Raw genomic sequence first — 20,915 nt, 5'->3', positions numbered from 1 at the left:
CAGAATCAGACTCTACAGTTGTTAAAATAAAACAGTCACATACCTAATATTTCAGGGCACTGGTTTCCTACCTCTGACGTCCAAGCTTTAGCTCTCTTAAATACAAGTCACGCTTCTGTAACTATCATTAGCTTGCATAATTTCTTCTTAAGTATTCATCACAAACGGACATTGGAGAGAAAATTATTAGAATCCATTCTTTCCAGCTGTTGTCAGTTAACTGAGTCATTATGTTTTAAAAGCATATATGTAACTGTATTATTTTTTAGCTTTGTCTTTTGCCACTTGTTTTGTGAAAGCAATCTATTTCCCATTTTTTTGGCTTTGTCTCCCACCCAGCCCACACTGGATTGTAGAGCAGCAGGAATTTCACCTCTTTGAATTGGGTGTGAAAAAGCTTCTCTCTCCGTGTACCTGCTTCCCCCCCCGAACCCAGGCTGCCAGCGATATTCACACAGTTTCACAGGCCCCACGCTACAAGGGACATTCTGTGTCCGTACTGTAGTTTACCATTAAAATACTCTAAGTATTTCATTCATCATTTTAAATTAACATATTATCTAACGCTTATGTGCAGTTACCTTGACCTCATTTAATATCTCCATTTCCCTCCTGATACTAATATCCATCTCCTTGCAGAAGCTGAAAGCCTGCTAAAATAAATGAATATGCCTTAGCCTCGGGTGCACTGCTTCAGCACAAGGGATCAAACAAAAAATAACCACTATATTCTCAGGACTGGACGGTAATGACTTTCTATTGACCTGTAGTTAACTGGAGGGAGTACCCGGCCATCCACATCTCTCATTTATGGAATTATTATTTGAAACACAGACCCAAATTCACAAAACAGGCAAGAAGCAATACGTGCCCTTCATGCCCTAAAGCCTGGTGAGCGGGACACTTGTACAGCCTGTCTCCAGCACAGTTCAGGGATGAGCTGCTCTGCTCCCCTGGCAGGGCTGGTGCAGAATTTCACCAGCCAGGGCAGGCACCTGGAGCAAGCCTTCCCTCCGGCCGTCAGCCAGACGTCTTCTGTCCTTCTCACAGGCATCACCTCTCCACTTCATAAGTTGGCAGAAGCAAGGAAGGGAAAGCCCAGGAGCAGTACTGAGGTTTTTAAATACCAGCTATGGAATTTCTCCCGTCAGGCCAGCGAGTGTTTAACTGCTTACACAAAGCAAAACAGCTTCAGCGGGGAGAGTGAAAAGCACCTGCGGTGGTATGTTCTGCAAATCAGCAAAGAATGTTTCTGAGAACAAGAGCATACCTCAGGTTTCTGCTCTAAATCAAGAAGGAAAGAGATTCACACCCAAGGGGTCTCACATCCTCAGCCTGACAGTGAGGGTGGTGGTTGCCTTTCTGCCCTTGCAAGACCCGCAAACTGTACTTAAAGGACTCTTAGCAATCCAGCACTAGAAAATCAAGAAAGCTGGTTGTTTTGGAAATGTTGGAGGGAAGCACCTCAGTTAGTTAATATTTTGTGTGTGTTTTAGTTCATCACTGTTACTTACCAAATTCAACTCTGAATTACAAATACATTTGGAAAGACCAAACTTGCATGTTTCTCAAAACAAACTGTTCATCAGAAACATCTACCCATCTCTGGCTTCAGTGGGCTTTTTGGCAGGAAGACTGAACTGACCCTCAGGCACCGAATCAAACTCCTGTACAAGACCAAGTTAGATGCTGCAGGCAGAAGACAAAAAATACCTAGTCTCTCCCTTAGGACTCAGACACAGAGACTAACAAAGAAGGAAAAAAACCGTTCTGGTAACTGCAGAGGACTTTAAATTTAGCTCAAAGTTGTTAGTGAAAGCAAAGGCAAAGCAAGAGAAATCAGTTGATAGGACAGCACACCAACTCTGATGATGGATTTTTGGGAAACAGTTTTTTCACCACCTGCACCACTGTCCCCATCCCTTTCCCTATTGCTCTTGTCTCTCTCCTCCAATTCAGGATACGAATCAGTGCTCCCTCTAGCAGCATCTCAGCCCTGCTTCTCACACAGCTTTGTTACCATTTTTCCTGCCTACTTCTGCACGGACAACAATTTAAATACTTTTGCATTGGAGCTCAAAACTCAGAAGTATGTTGAGATTATATTGCAGGCTGCCTGCAACAGCAGTGAACAGACTTGTTCTCTGACCAGATACCTCCTAGGTCTATGCCCTATGTTTTCACTTAATATGTGAACACAAGTTAACAATACTAACATTCTAGTTTATTGTTTTATCTCAGTTTGCTATTGTACAACCACCTGCTCAGTTCTGTGCATGGCTCGGATTGGTATTTCATTTAAAATCTAGCACTGTATAAAAAAGTACTTATAATAAAATTAATGTCACTATTTACATGACTCTACTTTTGTAACTGAATAAGCAGCTCCACTGACATCAACTAGACTAAATATTGTGTAATTAACTGAGAATTCAAATATTTGTATCACCTTTGGGTGAGCAGCTAATAGATTAATACTGTGGCAATGAGTCAGCTCTTGGCAAGAAAAGCTTAAAAATTTAATTTTGTTAAGTCTATTTCAAATATTGGTCAACACTGATGTCTCAAATGGGTGAACAATACAGATGGAAAGAAGTTTAAATCTGTTTATCTGCAAACAGTATGTATAATTTATCAAACAATATTTTAAGCACGCGAGTCTTTATTCCGAAGTAACAGTCTCACATACATTGCACAGAAACCCTGATTCACCGATTCCCATACTCTGTTTTTGTGATGGAAGAGAACATATAAAAGACCCAGAACTTGGCAGATATTCCAACGAACAGATTAATCGTACTTTCTTGGTATCTTCCGCTAATGTTTAAGACACAGAATATGAAGACCAAGTGCAGTTTATTTACCAGAACTGCTTACCATGGCACATTGCAGGTTCTGTACTTGGGCTTCATGGCAACCAAAGAGAATAAAGGCCAGTCCAGATGACTAGAACTCAAAAAATAGCACCATATGAAGCTTAGGCATTTCTTGCATGCGTACACACCCAGGGAACAGAAGAATTTCTTGACAGTGCTGAACAACTCATATTCTTCAAGCAGAAATTCTTTCAGGTGAGGCAGTAAATTCCTTCAGCTATCTGAAAATAACTTAGACCCGCAGATAGGTCCACACTAGCGTCCCTATTTGCCAGACAAAACTGAAAGGGAAACACCTCAAACAAAATCCATCTTCATTTGGAGAAATGTAACAAAACACACAAGGAAGATATTTCAGGCCTTTTAACACAAAGGCGAGCCATAAATCAATAGGACTACTCAGATCACGGAAGGTTTGTGAGGATGTGTCCTAAATAAACTCCAATTAAATTAGTCGGTCTCAGATTGCAAAGTTAAAATTGGAGATCAATAAAGGCAGTTCATTGCCTTTACTTCAAATAAAGTATTATTTTACCAGATACTTTGCACTTGAGAACTCGGCACAATTTCAAGTTTCAGCGCGGCACAATGTTCAGGGAAATAACATAATTCCCAATGAAGGTCATTAAGTAAGTATTTGTAAGATGATTCTATGAGCAGATCTGTGCATTCCCTCTAAGTAATCCACGCACAGAGGAACCTCTGTTTTCTTGAAAATTACATAGAAAAAGAAAAATTGGGTCACTTATCTCAAATATTGCAAACAAGAATCTAACTTAGATTTAGTAAGACACTCATGACACAGCAGTTATATGGCAATTAGAGGTCACTCAGTACATATTATTAAATTAATTATCAATTAATTATTAAATTAAAGTATTTTTTGTAAAATAAAGCAATGTTTAGTATCATGGCTACTGGCATCAGAAATTTCTGCGGAATAGAATAGCAGCATGCTTGCAACATCACACTAAGTGCTAAGCTGGATTGGTAAAATTCAGAAAAAAATGCAAAATCCAACCTGCAGAGTCTGAGATTCAGGGCACGAGGAGACTCTGCCGAAGCTGTGCAAGGGAGTGACGGGGGCAGCACTGACCCGCCACCTCCACAGCCAGCCCTCGTGCTAGGCAGGCTGCTGCTTTGTCTCATAAGATTAGACTTTAGCCACCCTGCCATTAGATAGCCTAATTGTCTACTTGCTGCAGCAAACCTGGAGCTCAGTGCGGGCTGAAAAACCTGGCTGAGAAGCGGGCCTACCCGAGTGGGTGCTGTGCCCCTGCTGCGCTCCTCCAGGCTGCAGTGGCTAAACTGCTATCCATACCCAATCTAGCTAGCTGAAAGTTCACTCGGGAATGTCTACACAAGCTACAAACACACCCTTGGCTGAAGGGCAGGCATACTCTCAGCTCGAGCAAATACCAACCACAACATCCACCAGTTCCAGTTCTCAGCCACACCACGCTGCGGCCCAGCGCGGGGGAGGGACCCTGGTGTTAATGGCACGCAGCGGGAGGAGCGCCGTCAGCAAAAGGCAGATAAAAATCACAAACAAACATTTTTTGGTTGAACTTTCGAGCTATGAACACACCTCTGAATTGCTCTGTCTTTGAAAGGCTCTGCCCCAACCTCGTGAACAGCACAGCTGCCTTGCCACCCTTCTCTAGTTCACATTTGTAATACCCAACGCCTGGAAAGATGGAGAGTCACTGTGGGGATGGCTGCTGTGCTGAGGGACAGCTTTAGCAAGCCCAAGTATGAAGAAATTGGTGTTTCTTTGGTTTCCGTGCTTCGATTGTGTCTGTGTAACTCCACCTTCTAAGGAGCCTAACCTACACGGCCCCTGATCCAGAGAGCAAGACCTCTCTCTGGATTCCTGTAATTCATATTTATCTGCAACAATGGGAGCTCTGTGTCTGCTTGTCTTCACATCCATCTGTGTTTACATAACCGTTAATGAGGGCACAACTGGAACGATAATCAAACTTTAATTACAGAGGCATGTAATAGCATTCACAAGCCTTTATTTCGCTTGTGACTTTTATAAGTCCTCGCTGCTTCTTACAGAGAAGTGAGGCAAGCTAAACAGAAGGATAAAAGAGGTCTCAAGGTTAAGGAGAAGAAAGGGCAAGAAAAAAGCAGGGAGGGAGGGGAGACGAGAAGAAGGAGAGGGGAGGAAGGAGCAAGGGAGCTCTGACCAGGGAGCAGATGCCATCCTCCACACCTATTATTGTAGCGAGGGACCTGCCTCCAGACTGTGAAACACTGGCTGGCTGGTGTTCAGGTATGTCTGAGGACTACTACCTTTTCAAGTCAGATATCTGAAACGGCTCACAAAGCCAAGGAAGGAAGCAGTTACCAAGAGGATGGATTCAACGTCAACAGTTCAATGTCTAATTCTATCTGACACCATCCTCTCATACTCTACAGTAAGACAGGGAGGTATAACTGCAAAGCACAGTGAGTATCCAAACAGCCAAATCCTGAATGGGTTGCGAGTGAAACAGATGAACTCGTGGGTGCTTATGAAGAAGAAAATGATAATAGGTTCTCATTTTCTCCTGTACACGTGGCACTGTTGCTAAATCACCCTGGGACTTAAGGGTATGCACAGCTTGCACCAACTTGCATAACTGAATAGACATTTGTTGTATTATGCACATCAAGCCTAGAAGTTCTCAAGAGAAAGATGTGACTGCAGATGACATCAACATCCATAACCTTGCAGTCTCTGGGTGATGTCTTAAGCAAGTTAAAGAGCCTTCTCTGCTCCTGCTGTACACACTCCTGTGCTCCTTCTGCAATGGACGAGTAGCACCAGCTCGCAATTACTCTTTGGTCAGAACAAGATGTTAGATATTTCCATGTGGAAGAGCAACAACACAGTTTGTACTTTAAACATTTCCTTTTTTTCTCATCCAGTACTGTAGAGTCCTACAGCAATATAATTCAAGTGGCTGTAGGGTGGATGGTGGCAGCAGAGCAGCTACAAGACATCAGGGAGATCTGACACAGCCTCAAAATGATGAAAATAGCATCACAAAACATCTGTTAGATGAGAAAATACTCATTTAGTCCAGTCACTGTTGCATTCTCAGAGGTCAAAGAGCAAATATATGTTACAAGGCTGGTCAGTTAAAGCTGAATTCATGCAAGGATATTTTCTGAAGCAGTCCTTACCACAGGATCACCTTCAAGTGCTCCCGGAGAGCTTCACCCAACTCATCATGACTTTTCTTTGAGGTAGGCAGGCTTTGTGATAGAAGTGAAAAATGCAAGATTAGTTTCATCTTTGCACTTCAGGCACCAGGCTAGACTTCATCAATGTAAACAGTCGGTGGAACCGTAGGCATGACTTAGTCTATCATAGCAGGACCACAGAAAAAAAATTAGTCTCACAACCAAATGTATTTACCTAAAATGTAAATTAGCCTTTGGCATTTTTCTGGACATTTTAATCATATCCAGCCTACTCAAAAAATTCATTAGTTAAAAGTAATACAGAATACCTCAAGTTCAAGCACCTGGCCAAGTTCCAGGGCTCAGATGTTTCTTGCTTCCTAGTTCTGATGTCCTGTCAGGGAGATGAGGCCTTGAAATAAGCAGAAACAAACCCTTGGGAACACTTTCTGTGCCCAAGTCCCAGACTCTTGACCCAGTGGGTATGGGCAGAGTATACTGTGAAAACATCCTGCCCCTCAAGGCTAGCCAGGAACTCCAAGGCCAAGCCAGAAACACAAGGTAGCTTAAAGAAACCTGTATTTACCCTCCCTGCCTCTCCCTCTCTTCATTGAAAACAAAACATCATTTTTCAGGAACTTTCAGCAGTAAAAATTCCTTGGAACAACTGCCTTCACCCAGCATTTCTCCTGAACTGAATCCCCCCACTCCCCGTACAGACGTTTTCACAAATAAAGGCAATGAGCAGATCAGAGAAAACAGGCAGAGAAATAGAAGCAAATAGGTCCAGAGGGAGCAAATTTTGATACAAGTCCTAGGCAAACTGGTGGGAGGTATGCCAGCAAGAGAGTGACAATAGAAGGGTTTATACATTTATTTTCTACAGGTGATTTCCTTGCTTCCTTCTGTAGCACACTGAAGCAACATCCTTGGAGCAATATATGCATATATAACAGATGGTCTGAGAACAAGTACAAGGTCCAGCATAATTGACCAGGCAGCGAACACCCTGAGAGTATGCACGCAGTGGTTTGCAATGACAGCAAAGCCCCCAAAGTCAATTTCAGGACTTATACCTATTTGAGGACACTTCAGAGTAACAACTGAGTAATCTGAAAATAAAACCCATCTGGTGAATCTTAAAGTTTGGGGATGAAATGTTTATTATTTACATTTGGTTTCACTGGTTTAACATTCACAAACACTAGGCTGATAAAAGGGTAAATCATTTCCCTGACATCAGCAGGGGAGAATTAATGATCTTTCTCTTGAGGATGTTTAGAGAAGTAAATGTATACTGTAAAGTACGTATATCACAAAGTTCATCTCTAGCTCTAATAGGATGATTTTTTTCACACTTAAAACACCACAGCACTTCTGTGCTTTTCCAAGAAATCCATGTTTCCTGTCTCTATTACATCCTATTGCAATCAATAATGTATAAACATAAACACAGTCTGTCAACCTCACCCTGCACTTCCTATTGAAAACAAAATAAAAGATGGCCTGGCCAACTGATTTTTGTAAAGAGTTTTCGTCCCCAAGTTGATACTGCTACTCCAGCTCTGTCTCCCTGCATACCAAGAACAAACGAACACTTCGGATCCATCATCATCAGGTCAGTCACATAATTGAAACGATCTACTTATCTCTAATGCCCATCCACTGCAGACATCAGGGTTCAGAAGACCAGGTGCCACCAAGGCTTCTCAAAGGACAGAAGGAGTCCTGAAGCAGCTCAGAGAGTGCCCTGGCATTCATTCATATCTGAGCCTACTGGTCTCACACCAGCTGGTCTCACACCATAACCTATTGTTTTATGCCTGCTGTTCCCCACATCTGCTCACAAGCGTAAGATTCTTCAACTGTGTTCAAATAACACAGAAAGCCTGATGGATCACCCACCAGTCACAGTGATGTAGAGCGCTTGGCCGTATAAACCACAAGGTCTTACACAGAGTATTTTGTAATGTCACAACAGCTCTGAGAGACCTTTTCATCCATCTGGGAATTAGTCTGTTGGTGGTATTTGATGAATACACCGTTAACTTACGCCTCTAGCACTGCCTTTTGGCTGGGCTAGTCATAAAAAAATCCTCTAGGCTAAGGAGGGCAGTCAGGGAATGGCAAGCAAATCTGTGTCATTTAAAAGAAAAGAGAAATGACAAGAACCAAGTAAAATAATGACATAATCCTTAAGTTCATATCAACTGCTAGGTTAACCTTTAAATGAAGTGGAGAAACTTGATAGAAGAATTTCTAATATACAAAGCAAACAATATTTCTATTCTGAAATAGCATATACCGATTAAAAGTAAGAAATTAAAAAAGAGCAAAGAAAACAGGCAGACATGAGTACAAAGGAAATTACACCTTAATTAACAAAAAAAATTCTGGGAATGTATCACAGCTGTGACAGGTTAGAAAACAGTAGTTAACTTAATATCCAATTTTCAACCAGTTTTAAAACCCTGTGAAAAATACATGATCTCTACCTAAATCTTCAACTCTTGCTCTTTTGATGGCGTCACTTTGACAGAAAGCTCTTCAGGAATAAGATCAGTCCTTATCTGACGGATACTAAATCTTAAAGAACTGGAGATGTAGTAAAATATTTTCAGGTTTTCAAAAAATATTTATCAATGCTCCATAAAAGACACAAAGAAGCAAGTTTTAACCCAATAAGCAGTTTTTAATCAATGCCTTTCAGTATTGACGGGGAACTGAGGATACCTCTAGATTGTTAAATATAAAAGAGACAGTCAGAGAGTTTTGAGTATTGGATGTCTGCTACTTCCACCCTAATTCATAGTTACCTTGCTCCCTGGCCCTGTTTTGAACCACTCAGGTTAGCTCACTCCAAGGCAACACCCAGGTGTGGTTCTGGCGAGAGTTCATTCCAGAGATCTCTTTATCAATGAACAAGACTGTAGCAAGGGGATTCCCTGATTCCCCTCACACAGAGCCATACGGTAGTCTTCAAGCAGGCTTTGCATCTTCCAACATGCACAAGTGTTTTCCTGTCATGCTCTGAGGCATGGTAGGTACATAATTATGATCTAATAATTAAGTCATTAAGGCTAATGATGTTTAAAAAGTCATAAAAAGGGACAATTATGACTTAAAGCCACAGGAACATCACATGGAGCTTAGAGACGTCTGGCCAAATACTGGCATATTCAGCCAACCTGCTCATAAATACAAGCCTGGCAGGTTGACCTGAAGCAATCTGGACTTAAGTGTCTTGACCACAGGGAGAGAGCCTGGCCTTCTTTTATTCAACATTATAATCCAGTGGACTGCCTGAGGCTTAGAAAATGTATTCTATTGGGAAAGTTTTGTACAGATCTGCATCTTCTATGACCTTTGATGCAAGGAACACTGACTTCCCTGGTTTTAATTGTCTTCTGCTTATGAGGGACCAAAGCAAATACAGCAAACACATAATTACTTATGAATCTTTCTGCCAAGCTGGACTCCACGTTAAGAATATTTCTCCGGCATGCATGCCACCCCAGCCACCATTGTTCTAAATACAATAAAGAGCACTCAGCAGGAGAGGAAGCAGAACACAGCAAAAGAGCAGATGAGACAGACAGAGGATGAGAGGATCCCAACATGATGTAGGTTCATCAGGACTCATAGTGACTTAGGATGTCTACGTTACTTCCCCAAAGACACAATCTGTCTTCCTATTAGAGTCTCACCAGACGATCCCCAAGGCTGGAAAGGTAGGCAGTACACAAGACAAATTCATCTGGAGAATAGTTATCATATTAAGTGAAACTACAGGTCTACTATTGTTGTCCTGTTTTCCTATTTTGGGGAAAAGAAGAACTTTATTCTGGGCTACTTAAATTTTCAGAATTGCAAAAGAGATTTAAAAGGAACAATCAGCCCAGGTGAAACTGTTCCTGCTGACATCAATGGAAAGGTCCTCTTTCCAATTTCAACTTAAAAATTAATGCAGAAGTTGAGGGGTTGATGTGTATCATAAAACTAAGAAAATATTGAGCAATTAGTAAAAGCACAAGCATTATAGAATATTTAGGAACTTTCTGATCTAAAAGTTTTGAGAGAATCTTTGTAAATTTGTACTTTGAAGGCTGCAGGGAGGTGCAAGGAAGGTGACAAGCCCACAGTTCCCGTTTATGGCAACTATGTCGATAACTCTCATCTTAATTCGTATCAAGAATTGTCCTTCAGGCTGCAATTATTAGGGCAGAGCTACCTTGTTCTCAAACTGAACAGCCACCATCAGTCAATACACTATGTGGCAAAGTTCTACGTATTGTTTAGCGTCATCAAGATCTTTGAATAATACAGTCATTTAATTATGAAAATAAATTATAGGGAGTTGTATATTCTGAAATATGTTAAACACCTTGACAGTGTTTTGAAAGTGAAAATTATTTTGCTTAGAAATATTTATGATTCTCTTAAAAATCAAAAAAATTCAAGGATTCTTTTTCTTTAATACCTTCAGATTCAGTCTTTCTCAGTGTTGACAGACAATGTTTCCACCGTGGAAGAAGGTCGTTTTCCCTCCACTTTTAAGCTAGATCTGGCCCATGTTGTTGCATGGACTATAGATAAGAAATGTCTGAAATACTCTAGTACATGTTTTAAAATGCAGGAGAAGATGATACAAAGGAGAGGAGTCCTTAAAAAGTGGATAGTCCCATTTAAATAAGACCTTACATTCTTATGACATTTCATTGTCAGCAGAGAACTGTCCCACAAGGTCCTCACTCTCACTCTGTATTCATTTAAGCCTTGAATACCATTTTCCAAAGCGACATATAGGATTTTATATGAAGTAATCTGCAATTTGGACATATCAACAATGCCCTTTTAATAAAGGACAAGTATGCTTCCTGGAGAATTTCTTTTCTGAGAATTCTGATTTATACATCACTAGTATCAGTTTGCCAAATTATTGAACTTCTGGTTTATATGAGATCATTTTTCCTCTCCTCACTTTTCTAAGGGATGGCTGGAAACAGGAACGTTGTGATATAAAAGATCATTTCAAATTCCATATAAATATGAATGTAGCTCCTATGGCCTGTTGCTGGTCAGTCAATTTCTGGCTTTATGGTTGAATATCGGAGCTTTGACTATATCCCCAGACACTGAAGTCTGTTTATAATACTGGAGAAAAGTAGCTATATAAACCTAGATTACATATGTAAAATATGTTGCTATTTAAAAATAAAATGCTTACAAAAGACTTGCAAAGTAGCATCACAGACAATTACATAAATGCTCACAGGCAATTTTTTAGTTACATTACGAACCCTGTTATTTTTTGTAAATCAAAAAAGTTTCAAAAGACAAAATACATTTTACTTGTCTTTCACTTAGAAATACAGCCAAATCAGATAAGAAATATTTTCCATTGCTAACCTGGGCCAAGAATGCTAACTAACAGTACAGTTCATAAGGGTCTCACTGAAAATAGCAGTTCTAAAAATGTGGTTAGATTAGGCTGTCTAAACATTTGTAAAAGCACAAGGAAAGCTATCTGGCAAGGCTGTCTTTCATTTATTATTGTAATATTTTCATAGAGTATGACTTTTATTGGCTACTGCATTTAATCCCCATTGGGTCTGCTTCCCTTCTTCCAGTGATGCGGATTAAGCAATAATTCCCAGTATCTTGAGACATACAGACCAGACCAATTAAACTACAGCACACGTATTAAACTGCTGATTACCGCTTCTTCTTTCAGTTGGAAGTACTGAGCAGACTTATAGATTGTCCTAAATCTCTTACCAAGGGGATTAGGACTGCAGACATGAACATGAAAAAACTGTGTCCCTGTGTTCTGATCATCCTAATCATCCGTTTACTACATAGAGAGTATAGGAGAGGTAAGCTGTCAGATGCTGCAGTACAACCTCTAGGCTGGAAAGCGTATTGTCGGGGGCATGGCTTTTCCTCACCGGTTGCTCCCCATGGGTGGCCCTTGCAGTGTGCAGCCCCACTGAGATAAAAGGGTGGAGAGCATTGGGTCCTAAATCAGTTCCAGCAGGTGGCAAAACAGATCTGATGGGTGACATTGAGCATGTAAATAATAATCTCGTAATATAAACCTGTTCTGTGGGCATTTTTCTTTAAAGCACGGCAGCATCAGCAGTACCGGGAGGCTGAAGAGGAAATGAAAGCAGCAAGCTGTCAATCACCGGCACCTTGTTCTGCTCAACCACGGCCTTTGGTTGTTTTGATTAAGAGCAGCTTCTCACATATTTGCAAATCTTGTCATCTTGTCGTTTGCCAGAATGCCACTTTCCGAAAGCTGAACGGAAGCTTTAAGAAGAGTTGAATACAGAGATTTACCAACATATACACTGCCAGGCTTGGTGTGAATAAGGGGTGTCAGCACTGAAACAGAGAGACACAAATGTCGAGGTTAGTGAACAGTGTTTTAAAAATCGTATAGAGAGAACTGCACTGAACTGGGCTGAGGGGTTTCACAGACTTGGACAGTGAGTGGTTCAGGCACAGATGCCTCTTTGGTTAGTGTCTGTAAGCCTTAGGTACAGTTGCCACCTGAGTGATGGATAATAAGGACAGATTTACAGACGTGTCTTCTCATTTCCAACCTCACAGACACAAACGGGTCAGCGTAACAGACTCAGGGTATTCTTAATGCTGCTTTACAACTCCCTTGCAGTCAGCAAAGTAACTTCGACCATGACCAACTTCCCCGGGAGAGCCTAGCACCTCTTTCAAAGGCCACGTTAAGGGTACATTTATGCGTGTGTGTAAGCCCTATCAGAGAACTCCAGCTCTGTATATATACTTTTCATTTTTTTGCATATATGTCCATGTGCACATGTATGCATGGGCTCTGAAGAAGCATTCTGGAATAAATATCAAAGCAGTATTTCCAGTTTTGGCTGTGGGGAACACAGCAGCCTCGTGCAGTGAAAATCTGAAGTCTAACTTAACCTCTAAAACTCCTTGCGCTGAGCCAAATCACACAGTATCAAAAGGAATTACTGGTTCCTACGACTGGATTCGTTTCCTCTAACTTTAGACTGCCTCCACTAGCTCTACAGTGAGTCTTGGGTGACCAATTCAGGTGCGGATGGATTCTGTCTTCAGGGTTGTAAATAACTCCTTCAGATGTCCTTCAGCCTACTGAAGCCACTACTGCTGGGAGAAGTAATTACATTCAATAGAAGATGTGGTTTGCTATCATCTGAGGTGTATAGTAGTCTCTCTGGAGATGCTATACTGAATATTACACACACATCTGTTAAATTCCAACATTCCACAAACAGTATATGTTTTCTAATGTTAGAAGGCTTTAGAAGGACTTTGTTTTACCATTATTAATAAAATTCTTAAGTGTTTCCCTTTGCATTGTTCTATGCTTTACTCTTCAATGCAGCCAAGTTAATATTGCTATCAAATTATAACTTTGCACTAAAAGGATTTTTGGTGTCTCAAGTTTTCGATGGGTACCACAGGGAGAAACAGTCATATGCTAATAACATACACACACTCGCTAACTACTAACAAGCTAACAAACATCACATTTCCTTTTGGGGAGCTGCTACTGTATCAGGGATATATCTGCAGTAAATCAGCTAATAGGAATCCTGCTAAATTACGCTGACAACTTTTTCTACATTCCCTTCACTTACTGTGTGCAAGGAATCGTTTGGTTCTTGGTGATGACTTCCGACAGCGAGGAGAGAGGTGAAGTACTTAAGTTCTGAAATTCTCAAAAATGTGATCTCTTTTATCCTGTACCTTCCAAATCCTTATTTTTTCCCCTCCCATACATTCTTTTATGCTTCCACTTAATAATTTAGAAAAATGAAGGGTATACCTCAGTAATTTCCTTTTATGTTTTTTTTCTTTTTCCCAGCTCCCATACTTTTATGGTTAGAAACACATAAATAGGGAAGCTTCCATGACCCTTCAAAATAACTTATCTCCATCTGAAGTTAGCTCCTAAATCAAGGCCTGCTTCCTAAATAACACTACAGACTCTAAATCCCTCACCGAGTCCCTCATGTATGAACATCTGTTTACACCAGGTCTAGCCCACTTCTTTCATGCTTACCTTACAAATTAATTTTGGATGCCACACAATGTTCTCCTCAAGCCAAACTGCAGACTGTTGGTTTTGGCTTGGTGTAGTTGGCTGATACCGTTCTCCAAGAGTGACTGAAGAGTGTTAAATCAACTTAGATCTCAAAGGATGATATTACCCTAGAGAACAGTACGGCATCCTCCCAAAGGATTTGTTCTTGGAAAGGTACTTCAGGTTAAAGAAACATCTTCCAATGTCCCTATCAGATGAACAGCAGTGTTGATTATGAAAACTGAAAGGACTTGACATATTTATTTTGCATGGGATTGCTTAATGATTTTGCATTTGTCTCACCTTGAGCAATGACAATAAATCACCCTTATCTGTTTTTGCTTACATGTGTGTTTTTGTTATCTGCAATTTTATATCATCATAAGTTAACTGCAAACTATGATGTTTTGACTGCAAAGAGGTAGGAAAGTCTTCTCTCCACAATTTATAAAATTTATGGGAGCATGTTCAGTGCTTTTAGGTATTTAAAGAAATGATTTTTAAAATATCTCAAATCCTGGAACTAGACTTTACAGAACATTGTTCACTGAAGAGTCCCTGTGGCAAATGGAAAGCCAAATGCTTCTCCCCTTCAGTAGGCCAGGTCTGCTATCAAAAGTAACAAACATGCCAATAGTACTGCAAGAGTGACAAAACACACAGGGAAAACTTAGACAAAATGTGAAAAAAGAAAGATCACCATGTTGCGGAGTTGCAATACAAAGCACAATTGGGATGCAATTTCTTTTTAAGACATTGCAGCCAAAATAACAATAGTTTTAGCTAGAATATGCAAAAGAATCTCATAAGAAACTATCAACAAAATCAAACCTTATGTATATTTTAGGTTTTGCTACGGTAAGACATTGCACCAATTCTCTGATATGGTAGTGTGCAGAGACAGAAGCACAGTATGACTAGTTTAAAAGATGAGGTGTATCTACCTGTTATTAAATTCAAAATCACCATGACATTGAACTTACCTCAAAAACAACAGGTCAAAAGTGGCTTGTTTTATGGCAACTAGAATACGACTCAGATACCTCCACTTACTGCATGTGTGCATTCACAGAGGGCTGGGTTAGAAACTCCAGTTCTACGTACCAATGTACATGGAAACTTCATTATGCAAGAAGAGATAAGCAAGTGTATTTGTGATCAAAGTGATCTGCTAAATCAGAGCCACCATCTCCTAACTCATTCATGACCACAAGGTCATTCATGGATACCCACGTTACTCTGACCCTTTGCTAAATTTAACGTATTTGCTCAATAGGTTCCTGTTACTCCATGTGCTATGACCACCTCCAGTCATTCTCCTAGCAATGCAAAGCCAAGATCTGGTACGCTGATTACAGCAACTGAATACAGTCCTGACCACTCAACTACAGGTCTATTCATGCACACCCATGTGATGCGTATAGTGTGTAATTTGGAGTGATTCACTAGGCCCAGCTTCCCATCTTCATTTTTCTTCTAATATGTAAGTAATTTGTAACCTATGCCCGTAAAGACAAAAGAGTTCATTGGTGGTGTTACATGCTTGTAATGCTTGATATTATCTTCTCCCTCATCTGCCCTTTTTACATGAAAGCGGCTAACAACTATGTCTTGTATGGCAAATAAGATCAATTTCTTACGCAAATCAAACCCCTTGCAGGAGGTAACAGTGAATTCCCTTTTATACAGCTAGCAGGGAGTACTGTGCTACAGAACTGAAAGAACTAGGCAGTGCCGAGATTCTGCTAATCCTGAGGGCAACCCTTGACTGCTGTGACTAGTGCATGGTGCGTGGAGAACTGTTGCCAAGCGGAGGGCTGATCAGATGGGTGAGGGTTGCAGGATGTGGCCCTCAGTTCTCTCCAAGCCAGGTGGAATGCACTGCCTTCAAACCCCCAGACTGCCTTCCGCTGCTCTCACACTGTGCAAAACCAGCTGCTTTCTGTGAGAGAAAAATCACTGACCAGCTGCTTAACGCATAGATATGCCTAGCTTAAAGGAATCACACAGGCAATTAAAACAACTAGTTCCCTGAAAACTCATCTCTACCGGATGTGTGTTGCTCTTTATTTATTGTTTCCATTCGCTCCTGTGTGAACAGCCCGACACTGATAAAGTGCAAATTCTGAGTGATGTTTTCCCTCTGGTTTTAAGGCACCTGCAAGGCCCTCCCTTGCGGGGACAGTAAGAGTGGAGTTCATATTGTAGTCTTCCTCAGTAGAGAGCTCTTAATGGAGTCTCCACTCCCGCCTGTTTGTAGGACGTTTGCATTATCGTTTGCATAACTGTTTGCGAGCAACGTCCTCCAGTCCCTCTGTTTGAAACCGGCCAGTGGGTAGGCTGCTGTGAACTGACTGACACCAAAGGCATGTTCCACGTAGTAAAGGTCTTTCCTTACTACCTAAAAGAAATGCAAACAAGATATTGTTTGCAATACGCTGTTTGCATATGTTATTAGGTACTTCAGACTGAAGTAAGCATACATTGCAATCCTACGCTGTTTCGCTTTCCAAGTCTGTCTGTAGTAGATTTATGCATAAAAACATCTGATTGCCATTAGCATCTGTAATTAATCTTCCAATTGCAGTCTGAAAATTAACGAATCTATAGAAGCCAAATAAAACAGGAACAATGAAACACCACATTTGAAATACCACATGAAAAACGGTACTGTTTGAGCTGTGTTTAATTCTTTCTCCCAAATACCCACTCATTCATCCGCCCTCGCATTAATACAGCTTGTATGTATGAAAGCATTTGGAATGCCTCCTCACTTACAAGTTTATATAGTAGACAACCTCACTTCTGCCTCTTTTTTTAACTCCCACCAAGTGGAACTGTGCTTAATTAGCAGTAATTAGGCAGCCTTCATTCGTAAAGCCATCAAAGGCCCAAACTCTCACTTGAGGGTTTTTTGAATCATCAGAGAATGCAAATGTTATTCCTAGAAATAAAAAGGCATGCTTTTCTATAAAGAAGACAAAGTTTCTTCTCTCACCAAGTCCATCACCAGTTAAGACAAACAAGTTCAGTCCTCTTGCTGGTATACTTTGACCTTTCATTATCCAAAAAGCAATTAAAACCTTACAAAATCAGCTCCAGTGTTAATCCATGGTTACCCTTCTGAGAGACCAAGTTCTTTCCAAACAAGTCACCTCTAGATGCTAACCAGTATCTTCCCATTCTCCAGTACAACACCTCAAAATCACACGTAAACAGGCTGGGATTACATCTTCCAGTTCCTGTTAATTTTTAGTCAGTGGAATTTGATCTGATCTTGGGTGATGTTTTAGATCAGTAGAGATACACTGCTTCGATATACAGGAACCCAGCTCCCATCAAGCACTGTGCTGCTCTGTCCTGGAAGCAGAATTTGGGAAAAGGTAACTGCCTTTTTTTGCTGTGTTTTCGTCCCTCAAAAAATAGTAAGCTTCCTACCTTTAAGAAAGCAGCATGTGCTTGACTTCTTTGTCCGTCTTGAAGTCCAGGTACACATCTTGTACTTGCATGTGGCTAAGGAATAATCAGGGAAGGAATATATTGTTTACGTATTTGGAAGCTAGTTTGTAAGATGTATAGGACCGCAAAACCAGTTTGCTTTCCTGTGTTCCTCGGAAGTTAGCCGTAACATCCTAGATAAATGGAGTAGTAGTTGAGGAAGATTTCTACACTAGTAACATTATGACTGTACTAATAGAAGCTACAATGGCAGCTGTATACAAATAATGTGGAAACACAGAAAAAGACAAGTTCATTGTAAAAGCCAAAGTATCAAGCAGAAAAAAACACACATGGGAAATCTGGCTGAGGTAGAGCAGTTTGAGGTTAATATTTAAAACACTTTCTCGGGTACACTGAGCAGAAGTATGTAACGTCCGTCACAAAGGAAGTAGGTCATGGACAGTAGTTGTATTTCCTTTCTGCTTGACAGCTCCAGTACAACATCATTTTTCTCTGTATTCTCCAAGTATTTATGTACCTATGAACTCTTCAGAAGACAACAGGGAATTTGAAAAAGGAAATAAACTAATAGCGTTTATGGACACGTGACTTGTTGCTATCACCATTCACGTAGTGAAGCAAATTAAGGGAAACTTAGAAGAATTAAGAGTTTTAAGCAATATTACCCTTCACTGGAAACGCTTGTCTTCAGAGATTACAGGTGAAGCAGAGAAATTGCCACCCTTGGACTGATACTGACTGGCAAATGCTGGTTTTCAAAGGGTTACATCACACTGATTTATATTTAAAAAAAATCTTTATAGAAATCAATAGCAATTATGAAATCTTATCCATGCAAGTGATGTGACTAGAACTTGAATAAATAAAACTGATGAAAATATCCACTAGGAACAGCAACACAGTAAAATAATTTTTCCAGTGGGTGTTTACTTGGCTTACCCTATTTGGAAATATTTCTAGTTAAGAGGCAATTCCAGATGTACATAAGAAAAGCCTTTCGCTTCCCTCCCTCCGCCAAATAAAAAGACAGTGTAAGTGCCATTTAAGTTAGACATTTAAGTTTTCCAAAATATACATCAGTCCTGCCTAAAAGAAAAGCAGTGAGGATTCTTTGGAACTTCCTGCAGGATTGTATAACAGCCCCGAGGCGCTTCGGCCTTCATCTCTCTGCAGCTGAATACAAGAAGCCCAGATAGTCACTGGGAGGGACCGTTGTATTATTAAGCCATTCAGCAGTAATGAAGAGGGTGAGGAGGTCAGCAGAAAACAGCCTAGGTTGAAATGCTGACAGACATTTTTCTATCACCTTTTCCTCAGTGGAATGCCGCTGCTGGGTTTGATCACCTGGCAATTCTGGCACAGCTTTTTTCTTTTCAAAGTCAACAATTTAGGGATTATTCCTGGGAAAGTTGCTGCTGAGCTCATGTCCTTTTGTTGAAAACAGACAAAGAAAAGAAAAAGAAAATCCTCGAGTCAAATTTAACTATCTAAATAGAGAATTATATTTCTTCTTAAGAATTCTAAAAAAGTCTGAAAGCTATTCAAAGCTCATGCAACTTTTCGGGGGGCCCTCAAGGCATTATTGTTTCATCCCCATGCTATCCCGCGATGTATTTTGACAGAATTCCTCGCAGACCACAGGAGGCTTCACAAGGCGAAACTCTCCATACACAGCAACGAGGAAAAACTGATACTGAACTGGCCACAAATGCCCAGACGATAGCGAAGAGGGAACACTGTCATCCTCTGTGCTCAGGGACACTATTCACATATATCACATGATCATAGACATGATCTTTCCAGATCTCTGCTGATTGATTTCAGCTACTTACACTTCTGTTTGACAAGAAAGTTAACTATCCGTAAACAGACCAAATGGAGGTCCACGGGTGCCAGGCTGCACAGCAGTTACTGGACATGTGCGAGAAATCATCTTTCAGCAGAGACTCTGCGTTCTGCCTGGGCAGGACAGCTTGGACTCTCTAACCAGACAGTGACAATTTCCTGAATTAAGTTATGCACTTGATCACATGGCAGTAGCTTTGAGTTGACTTTTTAATCAAATATTTCATTAAAATAGTGCAGCCATAATTTTACTGAAATCACAAAACCAAAATAACAGACCACTTCTTGTAAATAACTTCTTGCAGTACACTATTTCTATGCATCATATAAAAATTAAGTAAATTGAATTTAAAATTCACAGCTGCAATGCTCTGTGAAACTTAGACTTAATCTAGCACTGCAAACATACAATAAATGTATGCAATGCATTCCAGTGCTATTAGGTAGGGTTTGTTATTTCTAAAATATGTAAACAACTTACTGTATTATGCCTGTCTACTTTTATGTGAAAAAAAAAAAAGAGTGCCCATGAAAATAGAGATTTCATAGAATCATAGAACTGTTAGGGTTGGAAGGGACATTAAAGATCATCTAGTCCCAAGCCCCCTGCCATGAGCAGGGACACCTCCCACTAGATCAGGCTGCTCAGAGCCTCATCCAGCCTGGCCTTAAACACTTCCAGGGATGGGGCTTCCACCACCTCTCTGGGCAACCTGTTCCAGTGTCTCACCACCCTCATGGTGAAGAACTTCTTCCTAACATCCAGTCTGAATCGTCCCATCTCTAGTTTTAATCCATTCCCTCTAGTCCTACCATTACCCAACATCCTAAAAAGTCCCTCACCAGCTTTCTTGTAGGCCCCCTGAAGATACTGGTAGGCCACTATAAGGTCTCCTTGGAGCCTTCCTTTCTCCAGACTGAACAACCCCAACTCTCTCAGTCTGTCCTCATAGGAGAGGTGCTCCAGCCCTCTGATCATCCTCGTGGCCCTTCTCTGCACACGTTCCAGCATGTCCATATCTCTCTTGTAGTAGGGGCTCCAGAATTGGACGCAGTACTGCAGGTGGGGTCTCACGAGAGTGGCGTAGAGGGGGAGAATCACCTCCCTCTACCTGCTGGCCACTCTTCTCCTGATGCAGCCCAGGATACGATTGGCTTTCTGGGCTGCTAGTGCACACTGATGGCTCATGTTGAGCCTCTTGTCCATCAGCACCCCCAAGTCCTTTTCTTCAGGGCTGCTCTCAAGCCATTCACTGCCCAGCCTATATCGGTGCTTGGGATTGCCCCGACCCAGATGGAGGACCTTGCACTTGGTCTTGATGAACTTCATGAGGTTGGCATGGGCCCACCTCTCCATCCTGTCCAGGTCCCTCTGGATGGCATCCCTTCCCTCCAGCGTGTCAGCCACCCCACACAGCTTGGTGTCGTCGGCAAACTTGCTGAGAACCATT

Source organism: Larus michahellis, chromosome 1 (genome assembly GCF_964199755.1).
Source record: "Larus michahellis chromosome 1, bLarMic1.1, whole genome shotgun sequence".
Classification (NCBI taxonomy): domain Eukaryota; kingdom Metazoa; phylum Chordata; class Aves; order Charadriiformes; family Laridae; genus Larus; species Larus michahellis.
The sequence above is the reverse complement of the archived record's forward strand: the minus strand, read 5'-3'. Positions refer to the sequence as shown.